Below are 18,570 nucleotides of genomic sequence, written 5' to 3'. Positions count from 1 at the left end.
CCTCAGGATATTTGCCTATTCTGTACCTTCTGCCTGAGGTTCTGTCCTGTTCCACACCTTAGAACTCCTGTGGAATTTTGGCACTGATTATATCACCTCCTGGAGCAAGTCTTTCCTTCCTTTCTCTCTCTAGAGGTTCAAATTTTGTAGGCTTACTGGAAAATGCTCTATCTTGGTGTGTGTGTGTGTGTGTGTGTGTGTGTGTGTGTGTGTGTGTGTGTGTGTTTTCCAGTCCTAGGGTTTGAATTCATGGCGTGGACACTATCCCTGAGCTTTTCTGCTTAAGGCCAGCAGTCTACTACTTGAAACACAGCTCTACTTCTGGGTGTTTAATTGGAGAAAAGTTTCTCATATAGAATTTCCTACTTGTAATTATGATCCTCAGATCTCAGCCTTCTGAGTAGCTGAGATTACAGGGGTGAGCCACAAGTAGCTGCCCTCTATCTCTTACCTATGACCTCAGCCCTCTTGAGTCCCAGAAGAATATGTCTCACCAGGCTCACTTATTTTTGCCAGTTTGGGGCTTGAACTTAGGGTCTGGGCATGTTCCTTAGATTTTTTTCCTGAGGGCTAGCCATGATGACACTTTTGCCTTTTTCTGTTTCTGTATTACTGAGGAATCGAACTCAGGGCTTCTTGCATGCTAGATAAGCACTCTACCACTCAGCCACATTCATAGCCCAAGGCTGACTTTTAACAGGAGTTATGAGGTTGAGATTTATTGGCTTATCCCTTCAGGCATAGAAATTGGTGACTATTTCATATCTTTGCCGAGATTTGGAACCAGTCTTTGACTCGGCAATGAGGAATGATGAATGAGTGAAAGTCACCAGGCCCTAGAGGTCTAGGGATAGAGAATATGGATCCAGAACCTTCCACCACTCCTACAGCCTAGGAACTCTGAGGGCTTGTCCCAGCTTGCCCAAGTTGGGTGGGCTGAGCATGGGCAACCTGCTGAATGCCCATCATCCATACAACATCCTTTCATACACAGAGACATGAAGTTACTGCTGCCTTTTTTATTCTGGGTGGGGTGGCTGGGGAGGCAAGTCTGGGGTTGAACTGTGAGCCTACGCTCTGTCCCTGAGCTCCTTTTGCTCAAAGGTAACACTCTGCAACTTGAGACACAATCCCACTCATTTTTTTTCCTGTGATCTGTTAGAAATAAGAGTGTCACCGACTTTCCTGCCCTGGCTGAATTCAAATTGGCATTCTCTACATTCTCAGCCTCCTGAGGAGCTAGGATTACAGGCAGGAGCTGCTGACACCTGGCTTTGTTTTCTTCTTGTTGTTATTTTTTTAATAGTGACAATCTAAAATATTCATGGTGTCATTCTAATTGTTTGCATTCAAGGTAAGCTACCCAGGCTTGGAGTTCGAATGCTAGGACTACTACCTAAAAATGGAGGGAGATCCTGACAAACTCATTCCTACTCGTGTGAATGCTAATGGAATGCTATTAAATAATAATTAAATTTGCAGTTAATTCATGATTCTATTTTAGAATGCCACACAAATATTATTGGATTTATATCTTCCATTTTAGCACCATGGTATGATTCCTCTAATGGAAGGATATTAACTAATTTTTAATTAATGCTTTTATATGTATTCAACCATGATACTTCATTAAATGTTGCCATAATGTAATAACAAATAATTGGTAATAATATACATATATATAAATTAATATCCTCACATTCCTTCTCATATATATATATATATATATATATGTATATATATGCGAAGGAATATATATATATATATATATGTGTGTGTGTGTGTATGTACGTATATATATATATATATATATATATATATATACACATACACATATACATATCTATCAATGTATGTATTGGTCACTACTGTGGCTTGATCAAAGGTCCTCAGAATTTCCTGGCATCTCAGTTTGCTGGAGGCTGGTGTGTTAAGACTGTGACCCCATGTATGGATTGGGCATTGCAGGCAGGGAGTTGAAATCCCAGCATGGCCAAAAATTTATTCATGCAGTAAGAAGCCAATTTTGACACATTTTTTTTCCTTCTCTGAGAAAGTCCTGAGTCTCAATATGATGTATAATCCGTATGCAAATATAATCTAGGTGATATGATGTAATAAATGAAGTGTTATATGTGTAATAATACCACATAAATAAGGGTAATAAAGGTCATATGCAGTAAACCCATGTATGTAAATAGATACAATATATGAATATTATTTTTTCCAAGTGCTGGGGCTTGAGTCCATGCCCTGGGAACTGCTCTGAATTTCTTGTCTTCAAGGATGGTGAGCTTCTCCTTCACCCACAATGTCACAGAGTTATCCAGGCCCTGAGTTTAAATCCCAGGCCTGCCAGAAAAATGATGCATATTCCAAGCCAGGGCCTTATTATTATTATTTATTTATTTTTTGGCCCAGCACAGGGCTTTAACTTAGGTCTTGGCACCTCTGCCACAACCAACCCTGGGATCCTAGGACCCGAGTTCAAATCTCAGGGCTGGCAAAAATAAAAAACAAAAACAAGGAAAAGCATAAAACTGAGAAGTTCAAGAAAGGGATTTTACTTTTTTTTTCCTTTGGTATTGTGACCATCCTGGGTCTAAATGACAAGGCCCAGAAACTGCACATGACCTTGCATTGCTGATGTTTGGCAGGCTATTAGGGAAGCCATAGCCAAAACCGGCAACTTGGGCCTGGAGTTCTAATCCCGGAACTGTCACTAATGAATGATGGGAGGTTCTAAGAAATACATTCTGATGATACATCCATACAAATGGATTGTTATAAAAGTAACAAATTAGTAGTGTATGATTTTCATATTATACACAATTATACTACATTGACTAATTTTCAATTAATACTTTATTATGTATTCAATCATGATACTTAAAAACGGAAGGAATAATTTAGTTGCCAATAATTAGTAGTAATAACGTATACGCAATTTCATAATATAGAAATTTCTCTTAGTTTATACATATACATCTATCTATCTATCTATCTACCAATCTACACATTTATCTGTTTATACACTTGTTACTCCTGGGGCTTTGTGGTAGACTGCTCCCCTAGTACGTACAAAGCCCTGGGTTCGATTCCTGGCTACCACATGCACAGAAAAATCCAGAAGTTGTGCTGTTGCTCAAGCAGTTGAGCACTAGTTTTGAGCATAAAAGCTTCGGGACTGTGTCTAGACCCTTACTCAAGACCCAAGACTGGCCCCAAAAAAGAAAAAAAAGAATGTTCTGACCTCAACGATATAAGGATAGGACTGCAAATATCTCATCACAGAGCAAGCTGGGAGTCTGGTGCTGACAGTTGCCATCTAACCTGATTTAGCCAGAGGTAAACTGCTGCAACCCAGCTCCACGGAACCAGATGCTGCTGGCTCACTCACCCTTATCATCCAAGATACTCCGGGGCTGAGATATAACACTGGTGGTTTTAAAACCCAGCCCTGGCAGGAAGTCTGTGAAACTCTAAGCTGTTGCTCAAAGTGTAAGAGCTCTGGCCTTGAGCTAAAATCTTCGGGCAGTAGCCCCAACCTTTGAGTGCAATCTTCGTGGATAACTTCCTCCTAAAAAACCTCACCCCATTAAACCATTAGATGTGAACTTTGTGCAGTTTGTGATGTGTTTCTGAAAAAAAAAGGTGATACTGATGAAAACACCCTAATCCTAATGACAGCTTGTGGGATAGAGCTATGTGATTAGTCCTTCATGAGGTGTTATGTGCTGAGTCCATCATGGGGTGCGTTCTTTCATCTGGTCCTTGTAAGAGCTCCACATGTAAGATGATTGTGCATATGAGAAAGTTGAGGCTCAAATATGTCCCATGTCAGGGCCAAAATTTTGGATGTTCTGAACTCTAATGAGCTGTCTCCTGCAGACAATTGTCTTGGTTTATTTTTTCCAGTTGTAAATTTTGAACTCAGGGCCTAGGCACTGACCCTTCCCTGTTGGTTTCATGGCTAGTGTCCTATCACGTGGAGCCAATGACCCTTGGCATCTGTAGCTGAGGTCTGTCATCTTGCCTACTCAGGAAGCTGAGATCTAACAATCTGGGTTCAACATTATCCCAGACACAAAAGGTCCCATGAGACTATTATCTCCTATTTACCACTTAAAAACTTAAAGTGGAAGCTGGGAACTGGTGAGTTGCACCTCTCATCCTAGCTACTCAGGAGCCTGAGAGCTGAGGATCAGGGTCCAAAGCCATCCTGGGCAGGAGGTTCCTTGAGATGGTTATCTCCAATGAAACACCAGAAAGCTGAAGGGACATTGTAGCTCAAGTAGTAGAGTTCTAGATTTGAGCTGAAGAGCTCAGAGACAGCACCCAGGCCCAGACTTCAATTCCTTCAACTTACAAGAAAATAAAGCAAGAAACCTGAAGTGGAGTGCTGGGAATGTGTCTTAGTAGAGTGCCTTGCATATATGAAACCCTGGGTTTGAATCCTCAGTACCACATCCCTAGGGGGAAAAAAGCCTGAAGTGGCTCTGTGGCTCAAGTGGTAGAGTGCTATCCTCATACAGGAGAAACTCATGTACAGTGCTCAGGTCCTGAGTTCAATCTCCAGGACTGGTGCACACACACTCACACACACACACACACACACACACACACACACACACACACACACACACACCACATGCACGCACACACACACACACACACAGATAAGGATACCAGAAATGAAACTGTGACACCAAATGGTAAAGCAAAGAGCTTCTGCTCTGAACTCATGGTCAGCACCCTGGCCCTGTGCTCAACCTCAAAACCTAGCCACCCAGGGCCCAACTAGGAGAGGTCAAAGGTTTCAAAACCTGATGAGCTTCACCAGCCCTAGATGACAGGAAGCATTGTGATATTACACATGTACTTAGATTTACCAAGCTTCTGGAAACCAAGTGAGGCACCATTGCCAATGGTGAATCATTTCATTAGGTTCAGCTCCCCAGTTGTCTGCCAGAAGGACTCTTGAATTAATTGTAGCAGTTTGTTTCAACAATGGGACATAGTCTAACAAAGACAGGATAAGTACAAGGAACTTGGCCTGCCATGGAAGGTGACACAAATGAAGGCTTCCTGTCAAAACAGAGCACTGGGGAGAGAAAGAGCTTGGGGTACAAAGAGGCCTTTATCTCCTGGACTTCAGAGCTCACCCACATTCATCCTCACTAATTGGCCCTGGATGAATTGTTTGTTACGCAGTAGTACAGGAGTGAGGTTTTTTTGTCTGCCTGTTCCAACAATGAGGCAGACTTCCTCCAGCAGCCTGAGGTGTGGGGAAATACTCAGGCTACACTGGGAACAGTGAGGAGAGCCCCGAACATGAACTGTCTTGAAAGCACTCTCTGTATTATGAAATCATTCTATTCAAAGCAAATTTCCTAGCTGGGTGCCTTTCTTCAGAGAGACTCTGGATGTTCACCAATAGAAATGCATGCATGGAGTTACTGGCTCTATTTTTGTGTGGCAGGTCCTGAGGCTTGAACTGTTAGCCTAGACATTTTCCGTGAGCTCTTTTTGCTAAATGAAGCAATTTATTGTGTCTTAAACTAAGATTACCCTAGGCTGGGGTGCAGCTTTTACACCCACAGATGATCTGGGGATCCTAGGGTCTGAGTTCCACTCCCAACACTGGCATAAAAACATCAAATCAACACAAATGGAGAAGAAAAAAAAACAGGAAGTTTTACACAACCGTTTTACCTTTGTTTCCTTTGAACTTGACCATCTTGGGTCTCAATGACTCAGCTTGAAAATTGAACCTGACCTTGCCTGGCTGAATGCTAGTGGGCTGTCAGTGAAGCCCGAGCCCAACTCACACACCTAGGCCCTGAGTTGGATCCTGGGAACGGCACCTACACACTGCTGAAGATCCTAGAAAACTCACTCCTATGTATAGGAACACTAATAGAATGTTTGAAATGTACTAATTGAATTACTACTTAGCTAGTCATTCTAATATAAGATTGTATGCAATAAATACAGGTCATTGATTAATTTAATAATTAATTAAGTCTTCTTCTGTGATTAATTATTGGAGGCATAATTTTAGACCAAATAATTGGTAGTATTAGAACATATGAAATTAAGATATAGACATCACTCTATATAGAGTTATACACTAGAATCTACATAAATGTTTACCTGTCTCTGTATACATTTATATATGCATATATATATGTAAATACACACACACTGCAATCTACACATGTATGTGTTTATATATTGGCCACTCTTAGGGCTTGATCTCCAGTCCTCAAATTTGCCGATAACTTCACTTGCATCAGACTGGTGGGATAACATTGACCCATTCATGCATTGGGCCTTCTAGGCATGGTGTTCAAATCACAGAACTGCCAAAAACTTAATCCTTGTGGAAGAAGCCAACTGTTCTACTTATTTTCCTTATTAGTGAAAGTCCTGGGTCTCAGGAATGATGCATAATACATACGCAAATCTATGTCCTAGGTAATAGGATGTAAAAAATACTATATGTGTAATCATACTCACTAAATTACATAATACATAAATATAACACAAAATAAAATGAATAAATACACTAATTGAAATATGCAGTAAACATGTGTATGTAAATATAAATCATGTATTTAAAATGTATACAAGTGGTAGGACTTGAAGTCAGGCCCTGGGAGCAGGCCTGGCTTTCTTGTCTTCCAGCACGGTGAGCTTCCCCTTACCCCACTATGCTGCAGATTTACCCAACCCTGAGTTCAAATCCCAGGTCTGGCAGAAAAAAAAAAATAGCATGAATTCCAAACCAAGGAGCCTCAAAATTTTAAAAATATTTTAAATGTATGTATGTATTTTTGTATGTATTTTTATTTTGTCAAAGACAGGGCTTGAACTCAGGTCGTGTCAACTCTGCCTCAGCTTCGATCACTCTAGGCTAGGGTGCAGCCATTGGACCCACAGCCGAACCTGGATTCTGGGCCCAAAGGCTGACAGGAAAAAATACAATAAAACAAAACAGGAAAAAAAAAAACAGCAACTTGCAGATAGCTGCAGGTTTTACATTTGTTTTCTTTGCAAGGTGACCTTCCTGGGTTTGATTGACATGAAAAGTGCTGGTAACCTGGCATTGCTGAAGGCTGGTGGGCTTCCAGGGAAGCCATTGGCCAACAGGACAAAATAGGCTCTGGGTTTGAAGCTCGGTCCTGACCTTTACCAATGGTGGGAGATCCTAAGAGTCTTGTTCCTATTCATAGGAATACCAATGGAAGGTTATGAATGTCAAGGTTGAATTAGTTGTTCCTGAATGATACTATTATAAAATTAGAGTGATTTTAGGAGGCTGATGGATATTACTGAATATTTTTGACACATTAAAAGAATACTTTTAATTACATGGGCACAATAATTCCAGGACAGTGGTTGATTTAATTAATAATTCATTAAGGATGAAAACAATATTAATTACATGGAGGCATAATAATTACCCAAGAATTGGTAGGAATGTAGCTTATATAACTGAATATTGTATAGACATTTCTGGCATTCTATAAAGATCTATATTTATTTGTGTACTACCATCTGCATGTCAATCTGTTCTCATTTTCTCAACCCCTGGAGCTCGATCTCAGGTGCTGGGAACTACTTGTCAGCTCAATATTCACCAGGTTGGCGTGCTGACAGTCACCCATTCATGCATTGAGCCTTGTAGCCTGTGAGTTCAGATGCAAGCCCTCCGAAAAATTGAATCGTGGAGTAAGAAGCCTATGGTGACACATGTTTTCTTTTGCTGTGAAAGTGCTGGGTATCAGGTATGAAGTTTCATACATAGGCAAATCTATAACCTCTGTAATAAATGTAATAAATATTCCATGTGTAATAATAAGTCAATAAAATAAATGGTAAATAGATGAATAAAACAAAAATAAAATGAATAACTACACTAGGCACAATATGGAGTCAACATTTGGGGCTCCATCTCAGGGCCTGGGAACTGCCTAGGAGCTGAATTGGCTAGAGGCTGCTGCGCTGAAAATTACCCATTCATGAACTTCTAAGCCCTGAGTTTCGATCACAGCACAGCCAAAAATGTATTCTTGGAGTGAGAAGCCGAACATGACACATTTTTTTTTCTTCAAAAGTCCTCGGTGTCAACTAGGATGTATAATTCGGATGCAAATCTATATGCTATGTAATAGGATGTTGTAAAGGTAATAAATGTCATAGGTGGAATAATTGTCACTACCATAAATGATGAAGGGTTGAATTAGTGAATCATTCTAGATAAAATGAGACACAATAATTATAGGATGTGTATTAAGTTTTATTAATATTTTATTAAGCACTAACAGAATAAAAATTGCATGGAGTCATAATTAAATAACTAATAATTGGTAGTGACACATGATGTATATTTAATTATATATTGACATCTGTCTTATTCTATAAAGTATGTAAATGTATGTATATATGTACATATATGATAAATAATATCAGGATATTGAGTAATTTTAATTGATGCTTTATTAATTGTTCAACTGGGACACATCATTAAGTGGAGACATAATTTAATATCTAATAATTGGCAGTAATATCTATGTTAATAATATAGGGATGTCTCTTTTTGTGTACATAATATTTATATGCAGCAAAGTCTACCTACTTATACCTCATTCAGTCATGGGGCTTGATGGTTGAGTGCTTCCTTAGTAAGCAGGAAGCCCTGGGTTCAATTCCTCAGGGCCACATAAACAGAAAACCCAGAAGTTCTGCTGTCATTCAATCAATTGAGTGCTAGCCTGGAGCACAAATGCTTAAGGACAGTGTCTAAGCCCTTACTCAAAGCCCAGGACTGCAGCCAAAAAAAGGTAGAATGTTCTAACTGCAACTGTAGAAGGCTAGGACTTCAAATACCTCATCACAGAGCAAGCTAGGAGTCTGGTCCTGACAGCTGCCACTTAACCTGACAGCCAGATGTAAACTGCTGCAACTCAGCTCCAAGAAACCAGACACTGCTGGTTTACCCCCCCTCATCCTGGCTGCTTGGGGGCTTTAAAACCCAGCCCTGTCAGGAAGTCTGTGAGAATCCTGGAAATGTGGCTCGAAGAGGTAGATTTCTAGCTTTGAGCAAATGTTATTAGAACAGTATCCCTATGCATTTAGTACAAGTCCCATGTATAACCCCCCCAAAAAAATCACCCCAATAAACTATTAGATATGAACTTGTGTGGCTTATAAAATGTTCCTCAAAGAATGGTGATACTGATGAAAGCACCCTAATTCTAATGACAGCTTGTGGAATAGAGTTATGTGCTGAGTCCTTCACAGGGTTCAGTGTGCTGAGTCTATCACATGATGCTGTGGGCTGAGTCCTTCAAAGAGTGCTATGTGCTGTGTCCTTCATAGGGTGCATTCTTGCATCTGGTCCTTGTAAGAGCTCCACAACTGAGATGATTATGAAGACACGAATATTGACGCCCAGATATGTCCCTTGGCAGGGACAAAATTATGTATTACCAAAGTGTTGGTGAGTTGTCTCCTGCAGACAATTGTTTTGTTTTTCCTCAGTCATGAATCTTGAACTCAGGGCCAAGGTGCTGACCCTTACCTCTTGTGCTCATGGCCAGCACTCTACCATGTGGAGCCAAGGACCCCCTTGCAACAGAGTGCCATGACCTAGGGGTCTATAGCTGAGGACTATCATCCTGCCTTCTCAGGAAGCTGAGATCTGAGGACCTGGGTTCCAAACTATTCCGGACACAAAAGGTCTCATGACACTATTATCTCCAATTCACCACTAAGAAACCTGAAGTGGAAGCTGGGTGCTTGTGGCTCTGCCTGTCATCCTAGCTACTCAGGAGGATGAGATCTGAAGATCATGGGCAGGAAAGTCCTTGAGACATTTAGCTCCAATGAACCACCAGAAAACCTGAAGTGGCCCGGTGCTTCAAGTGGTAGGGCACACGACTTTAGCTGAAGAACCCAGGCCTAGACTTCAACTCCTACAACTGACAACAACAACAACAAAAAGACATAAACAAACTAACAAACCTGAAGTAGAGGGCTGGAAATGTGCGTTAGGGGTAGAGTTCTTTGCATATATGAAACCCTGGTTTTGATTTCTCAGTACCACATTACCAGAAAAAAGCCTGAAGTACCTCTGTGGCTCAAGTGGGAGAGGGCTATCCTTGTACAAGAGAAACTAGGTACAGTGCTCAAGTCCTGAGTTCAAGCTCCAGGACTAGTGTATACACACACACACACACACACACACACACACACACACACACACACACACACACACACACACCACACAGAGAGAAAGGAGAAGTGAAGCTGTGACACAAAATGATAAAGCACTAGTCTTCTGCTCTGATCTCATGGACAGCATCCATGCCCTGTGTTCACAATCAAACCTAGCCACCTAGGGCCCAACTAGGAGAGGTCAAAGGTTTCAAAACCTCATGAGCTTCACCAGCCCCATATGACAGGAAGTATTGTGATATCTGACATGTGCTTGGATTTCCCAAGCTTCAGGAATCCTAGGAGAGGGATCAAATGCCGATCCTCATCTGCAATGAAACATTTCATTAGGTTCAGTGCCCTAGTTGAGTTCCTGAATGATTCCTGAATTACATTTAGCACTGTATATGAATACCAGAACACAGCCTCACAAAGGCAGAATAAGTGCAGGGAACTTGGCCTGCCATGGAAGGTGGCACAAATAAAGGATTCCTGTCAAAACAGTGCACTGGGGAGAGAGAGAGCTTGGGGTACAAAGAGGCCTTTTTCCCCTGACCTTCCGAGCTTGCTCAGACTCATCCTCACTAATTGACCCAGATGGAGTTGTTTGTTATATAGCTGTACAGGAGTGAGGCCTTTAGTGTGCCTGTTCAGACAATATGAAAGACTTCTTTCAGCAGGCCTGAGGAGCAGAGAAACCCTCAGGCTACACTGGGAACAGTGAGGGGAGCCCCAGAACAAACACTGTCATGAAAACCATCTCTGTGCTATGAAATCATTGTATTGAGAACAAATTTCCTAGCTTGATGCCATTCATAATAGCTACTCTGGAGATTCACATATATATGGAATGCATATATGGAGTGCATCCATACATACACAAAGACATGGAGGTACAGGCTCTTTTGGTGGGAAAGTCCTGAAGTTGAACTATGAGCCTAGAGGTTGTCCCTGAGCTCATTTTGCTCCAGGGTAGCTCATTACCCTTGAATCACACTTCTGGGTTTTGTTTTGCTTTTTTGTGTTCTCTTAGAAATAAGCATGTTAAGGACTTTCCTACCTGGGCTATATTCAAACTGAGAATCTCTACATCTCATCCATCTGAGGAGCTGGGATTATAATCAGCAGACACTGGCACCTGCCTTTCTTTTCTTCATTTTTTTAATCTGGACAATCTGACTTCTTCACCAGGTCATTCCCATGGTTTGAATTTATAAGCAAACTACCCAATGTTCTTTATAGCTGCTTTCTCTGAGAAGGATTTTCTTTCCTCATCTTCCCCTCTGGTCACAGGTTAGAAGCCAAAAGTGAGAAATGAGTGTCATAGTATTTGGAAACTAAAGTCCACAGTTCATGTCAGCTCTGTCACTTAGCTTTGAGTTGCAGTAAATTTACTGTCTCCGGATGAGAGGACCAAAGGCTGGAGTGATCCACACACTGTCTTCATTGGTCCTTTTGCCTATAAAATGATCTAATAGTTATGAATGTTATGTGTCTCCAAACTTAAGTATCTAGAACACACTAGAAGCATCTTCATGTTTCTGATTTTTTCTAGTACCCCGAGATTTAGAATAATGTATTGTGTTGAGCAACTCTTCGATGAATCCCTGAGGAAAGCCGCTTGAAGCCTCCTCAAGAGATTGCCATCAAAAGCCAACCCAAGCAGAAAAGTCTGTGAGGCTCTTATCTCAAATACACCACCAGAAAATCAGAAGTGGAGCAGTGGCTCAGAGGGTAGAGCTCCAGTTTTTAGAGAGCCGAGCAGGAGATTCAGGACAGACCAGGAAAGCCTGGGTGGCCCTTATATCCAATTAATAACCAGATGCCTGGACATGGAGCTGTGGTGGTGGTGGTGGAGCCTCAGCCTTGAGCAAAACATCTGAGGAACACATGGGGCCCTGACTTTTGGCACTGGGATGGCCACAAAAATTCAAAAAGTGAAGGCCATGTTATGTATCAGTGCTCTAATAACTTATGTGTGTATATTACCTCCCAGAGGGCAAACAGACCATAAGCAATGCCTCTGCTTTTATTTACTGATTTATTTTTCAGATATGCTTGTTGCACATACCACATCATTCTCTTCATTTCAGGCCCATTGCTTTTCTCTTCTAGGGTTCCAGGTCTGTGTCGTTGTATGATGCACACTTAAACGCTCAGCAGCCTTTATTTACGTTTTATTATGAGGCTAAGGCCAGTAGAGTCACAAATCAGGTAGGGGAAGAGAAGGTTCGGTTTCATGGAAATAACCAGTATTCAGAAAATTAAACTTGGAAATGTAAGATGGTAGCATAATTATGTAAAAACTACCACTAAGAAAAAGATGAGGGGCCTGGGAATGTGGATTACTGAGAGAGTGCTTGCCTAGAATGCAAGAAGCCCTGGGTTTGATTCCTCAGTAGCACATACACAGAAAAAGCCAGAATTCATGCTGTGACTCAAGTAGCAGAGTGCTAGAGACATTACCCCGCCCTTGAGTTCAACCCAAGAACTGGCAAAGAGATAGTTAAGTAGGTAGGTATGTAGGTGGATGGGATAGATAGATAGATAGATAGATAGATAGATAGATAGATAGATAGATAGATAGATAGATAGATAGATAGATAGATAGATAGATAGATAGATAGATAGATAGATAGATAGATAGATAGATAGATAGATAGATAGATAGATGACAGATTAATACGGTCTTGAACGTCAGGAGGAAAGAAGGGAACAATTCCCAGTCATGAGGCCTACTGTAATGTGCCAGGACACCAGCATCGCCTTCACACAACCACAGAGCAGGAAGACTGTCTCTGTCCCACTTCTCTGGCAGCCGAAGGCACCAAAGCCAAGAAGGCAGAGCCAGGTTCTAACCCAAGTGCTCAGACACAGTAGAGAAAGGACTCTGGATCTCCTTGGACTGGGGATTTGCATTAATTATGTGGAGAAGGAAGGAAGGAAAATGGACAGGCAGATGTAGAAGGGCCTTCAAATCTGACAGATGGAGAGTCAAAAACCCACTTCCTAAGATCAGAGAGCAGTGTTTTTCTATTCTTTTTTTATTGTGAAAATACTGTACAGAGGGGTTACAATTACGTGCGCCAGATAATGAATACATTTCTTATCAAGCATTGTAGCCTCCTCCTTTGTTTCCCCTTCCCATCCTATCCTCCCCCCACCCCCCAACCCTCCTCCTGCCCCCCTACCAAAATTGTAAAGTTCATTTTCGACATAACGACTTGTACGTCTCATTGTTGCAATGTGTCCACCTGTATTCCTATTTAAACGATTTGTTTTTCCCTTCCCCTCTACAAATTATAACAACATCAAATACAGTGAAAGCATGGGTTATATGGTGGGCGAGAGACATACAAAGCAACAAAGAAATCCTCCCCTCTCCCCCATTAAACTGACTCTCTATTTTTTTTATCTTTTTTTTATTGTGAGAATACAGTACAGAGGAATTACAATTACATGGGCAAGATAATGAGTACCTTTCTTATCAAGCATTGTTGCCTCCTCTTTGTTACCCCTTCCCATCCCTTCACATACTCGCCCTTCCCCCTACCCAATCCTATGCCCACTCCCCGCCAAAGATGTAAAATTCATTTTTTGACATAACGACTTGTACACTTCATTGTTGGAATGGGTCCACCTGTATCCCTAGTTAAATGATTTGTTTTTGCCCTTTCCCTCCACAAATTATACCTACATAAAATACAGTGAAAGCATGGCTTATACCGTGGGGGAGGGACATGCAAAGCAACATAGAAATCATCTTATAAATATGTTAGAAACAATTGCATGCAAGGAAAAAAAAAAACAAAAAAAATTTTTGAATACTTATCTTGGGGTTCATTCCCCCAACATCAACTTATCTGACCTTTACTGCTTTACTGGGACATATACTAGTTATTGCAAATAAGGGAAACCATGGAACCTATGTTCCTTTGGGCCTGGATTACTTCACTTAATATTTTTCCAAGTCTATTGTTAACATAAAGATAGCCTGAGGCTCCCTTCACCTGAAGGAGAATGTTAATTAGTCATTGTTTCAAGAGGCTGAGAAAAGCCTGACCTTGGTGTAACTCTAACAAATGTTTCAGGTTTCCCCTCATTGCTGGCGTTCCTGGAATGTATGAAGTGGTTTTGTAGCACAATTCCCTGTTAAGTGTGTACATTCTGCCTCCTAATCCCGCAGGCCTGGGTCTCTTTTCCTAGCCTGGCTTTTGAAACTGTTTCCTGTCCTTCAAATACAGTGTTACACTGGAGTTCTTCCTGCTAACAGGGCTAGGGCTCAGATCCTGAGAACTTCATTTGAACCCAAAATTGGTAAATAATGTTTCTTTCCTGCTACTATAGCTTAAGAAGTCTAAGAACATTTAGAGTGCAAATAATATATCACAAAGGAAAACCCAGGATGCTCTTGAACATCTGACTTTTCAGAAGTGGAAGTCAGAGTCTCATAGACTTAGTGTCCCTGGTTGGTTTCACTCTGTGACCCTCAGACCTCAGTCTCCTGAGCTAAGGTGACAGGCATGAGCTACTGGTGCTCTGCTAGGTTCAGAACTGTAATGTCATTGACAATACAATTCAACTGCTTATCACAATGGGGTTGGGAATTATATTAACCCTTTCAACATTGGATCTTTCAGAACCCTGTAGGACACAAGGTTATAATGCTAGAGTCTGATAGGCTGGGCATCTGGAGCTGCTACACTTGAACCTTGAGCTCTGACTCCAATTCTGGTGTACATCAGCATTCATTTTCCAGAGAATGTTCTCCTATTTAGAAAATAGAAAAGAGTACTTTAACCCTCTTTTTTTTCCAGTTGTGTGTCTCGAACTCAAACTTGGGCACTGTCCCTGAGCCCTTCATCTCAAGGCGAACACTCTACCACTTGAGCCACAACACCACATAGGGTTTTTGGTGGTTCATTGAAGGTAAGAGTCTAACAGGCTTTCCTTGACTAGGCTGTCTTTGAACTGTGGTCTGCAGATCTCAGCCTGCTGAGAATCTAGTGTTCCAGTTGTGAACCACTGGCATCTGGCCTATTGTTTTTAACAGTTATGGGGCTTTATCTTAGGGCCTAGGTATTGTATCTAGCTTCTTTTTCACAAGGCTAGCGCTCTACCCCTTTAGTCACTCCATAGCTTCTGGCTTTTCCTTTGTATGTGGCACTGAGGATTCAACCCTGGCATTCATGCATGCTGAGCAAGTTTTCTACCACTAAGCCACATTTCTAGCCCTACCCTTACAATTTTATCCCTCAACTTTCCTGTCCTCAAGAAAAGGCTTCTGAGTATAAATCATTTAAAGAAATCCGTATAGGAAGTTATCCAAAGATACAGAAGAAAAAGCTTATATTTGGGAGGGAATCTAAACATGTGAAGACTATGACAAATGCTTCTATTTAATTATGTATCATGTTTCAACACTTAAAAAAGTATTAATAAAAATGAGTCAATATCCCATACTATTGTGTATAATTTTATAATAGATGTACAACATGTACTAAACATTATGTGTACAATAATACTAAATTGGGCCTGGGAAGGTGGCTTAGTGGTAGTGCGCTTGCCTTGAATGCACGAGGCCCTGGGTTCGATTCCTCAGCACCACATAAGCAGAAAATAATCCAGAAGTGGCACTGTGGCTCAAGTGGTAGAATGCTACCCTTGAGCTGAAGAGCTGAGGGACAGCGCCCAGGTCCAGAGTTCAGGCCTGCGACCAGATCCCCCCCCCAAAAAAAAATAATAATTCTAAATACAATAGACAATAAATAAATGAATCAAGTAAAAACTAAAATAAATGAATCAAATAAAAACTAAAATAAATACAAAATCAATAATACAAATCATAATATGTTATAAACATACATATGTAAATATATCATATATTACACATATATAGAAATATTTTTCCATTGCAGGGCCTTCATTCAGACCCTGGTAACTCGAACCTGAATTACTTTTCCTCAAGGACAGTGAGTTTGCTTTCACCCAAGGTGCAAAAATGTTACCTGGATGATGAGATCCAATCCCAGCACTGAAGAGAATTCTGGTCCCAGTTCCAAGACAGTGACTTATTTTTTTTTAATGGAAGCAGTTTTGTTTATTCAGTTCCATACTGAATATTAAAATGAAAGCAGTGTAGAATTTTGTACATCTATTCAGATGTCTTTCCCTTACCCCCAAACTGCTTCTCTGAGCACTACTTTTTTTTCATTTTTTATTTTAAAAATATTGTATAAAGGGGTTACAGTTAAATGAGCAAGGTAATGCTCCTTTTGAGCATTGTTGTCTCCTCCTTTGTTTTCCACCTACCATCCCTTTCCTCCCATCTCCACATCTCTTCCCCCTGCTGAACTCAGTGAGCTAATTTTTTATTTTTGTCTTTACACTGGGTTTGAACTCAAGAAGTGGCAACTCTGCACTTTCCCGCACACTGCTACAGATTTACCAAGACCCTGAATTCAAATCCCAGATTAGGAAACAAAACTGGCAGAAATTCCCAACCAGGGATTTTTATTTCTTTTTTAATTTAGTTAAATAATGAATTAATTTTTAATTTATTCTTTATTTTGCCAACAAGCGGCTTGAACTCAGGTAGTGGCAACTCTGCCTCAGTTTCAATCTCCCTAGGCTGGAGTGCAGCCTCTGGACCCATAGCCAGTCCTGGGATCCTAGGCCCACGGGGCTTGCAAGAAGAAGAAAAAGTAGTATAGAACAAAACGTGGGAAACTGCAGAAGGCTGGTGGTTTTACGTTTTATCCTTTGCAGTGACCATCCTGGGTCTGAATGACACGGTTGCAAAGTGGACCTGACCTGCCATTGCTGAAGATGGCGGGCTATCAGGGAAGCCAAAGGCCAATCTGTGAACATAGGCCCTGGGTTTAAATCCTGGTCCTGATACCTACCAATGGCAGGAGATAACAAGAGACTCGTTCCTATGCATAGGAATACCAATTGAAAGAGTAGGTCATGCTTTGTTATAGTCTAAAATTGGATGCAATAATCCTAAGAAGCTGATTGATCCTAATTAATAGTTTATTAACCATGAAAAGAATAATATTCCTTCAATTGTCGTATAATACATGCCTAAGAGTTGGTAGGAACGTAGTAGGTGTCATTCAATCATAGATAGACTGTTCTGGTGCTCTTTACCAATATATATTTATTTGTATACCACCATCTGCATATCCATGTATCACTGTTTTGGCCAAACCTGAGGCTGGATGTCAGCACCTTGGAACCACCCGACAGCTTCATTGGCTAGAGGCTGCCATGCTCACACTCATCCATTCATGAATTGGGCCTGCTAGGCCCTGAATTCAGATCCCAGCACTGCCAAAAATTTAATCTTGGAATAACAAGCCAAGAGAGACACATGTTTTCCTTTTCTAGGAGAGTCCTTGGTGTCAGGCATGATGGAGAACATATCTACAAATCTGGATGCTATGTGATAGGATGTAAACAATGTAACAAATGGTAGAGGTGTCATCAGATTCAATAAAATAAATGGTAAATAAATGAATAAAACAAGAAATATAATGAATAACCTCACCAAACACGATATGGACTGAATATCTGTATGGAAGTATAAATCCTATCTTTAAAATGGATATAAGGAGTATGTTTTCCAGGCCTGAGGCTTGAATTCTGGCCTAGAGAACAGTCCTGAATTTCATTTCTTCAAGAATGGTCAGATTTCCTTCCCTCACAGTGCTGCATATTTACCTGGACCTTGGTTCAAATCCCAGGCCTGGCAGAAAAATTTGCTCAAATTCTGAACCAGGAAGCTAAATAATATTTTTAATTGTGGCTATTGGGGAAGCCATAGTCCTGCACGGCAGCATAGCCCTGCAGTTCGAATCCCAGTCATGTCACTTCTGGATGGTGGGGGATCCTAAGAGACTCGTTCCCATCCACAGGAATAACTATGGAATGTTATCAATGTCACGGTTGAATAAGTTGTTCATGAATGGTAGTCATATAAAATTAGACTTCATGATATCAGTTGGCTGATTTTATTTAATTATCTTATGAAGTATTAAAAATACTGATTCTCACAGGGATGCAATAATTTCAGGACACTACTTTACTTAGTAGTTTATTAAGAATGAAAATAATAACATTAATTACATGGAGGCATAATAAATACCCAAGAATTGGTAGGAATATAGTCTCTATAACTGAATAATGTATAGACATCTCTGGCACTCTATAAACATATATATTTGTGTACTGCAATCTGAATGTCAATCTGTTCATATTTTGTCAACCCCTGGGGCTCTATTTCAGGTCCTGGGAACTGCCTGTCAGCTCCATTTGTCCCAGGATGGCATGCTGACCCTCACC

The sequence above is a fragment of the Dipodomys spectabilis genome, unplaced genomic scaffold (genome assembly GCF_019054845.1).
Source record: "Dipodomys spectabilis isolate Male_0828 unplaced genomic scaffold, ASM1905484v1 ptg000238l, whole genome shotgun sequence".
NCBI classification, from domain to species: domain Eukaryota; kingdom Metazoa; phylum Chordata; class Mammalia; order Rodentia; family Heteromyidae; genus Dipodomys; species Dipodomys spectabilis.
The sequence above is the reverse complement of the archived record's forward strand: the minus strand, read 5'-3'. Positions refer to the sequence as shown.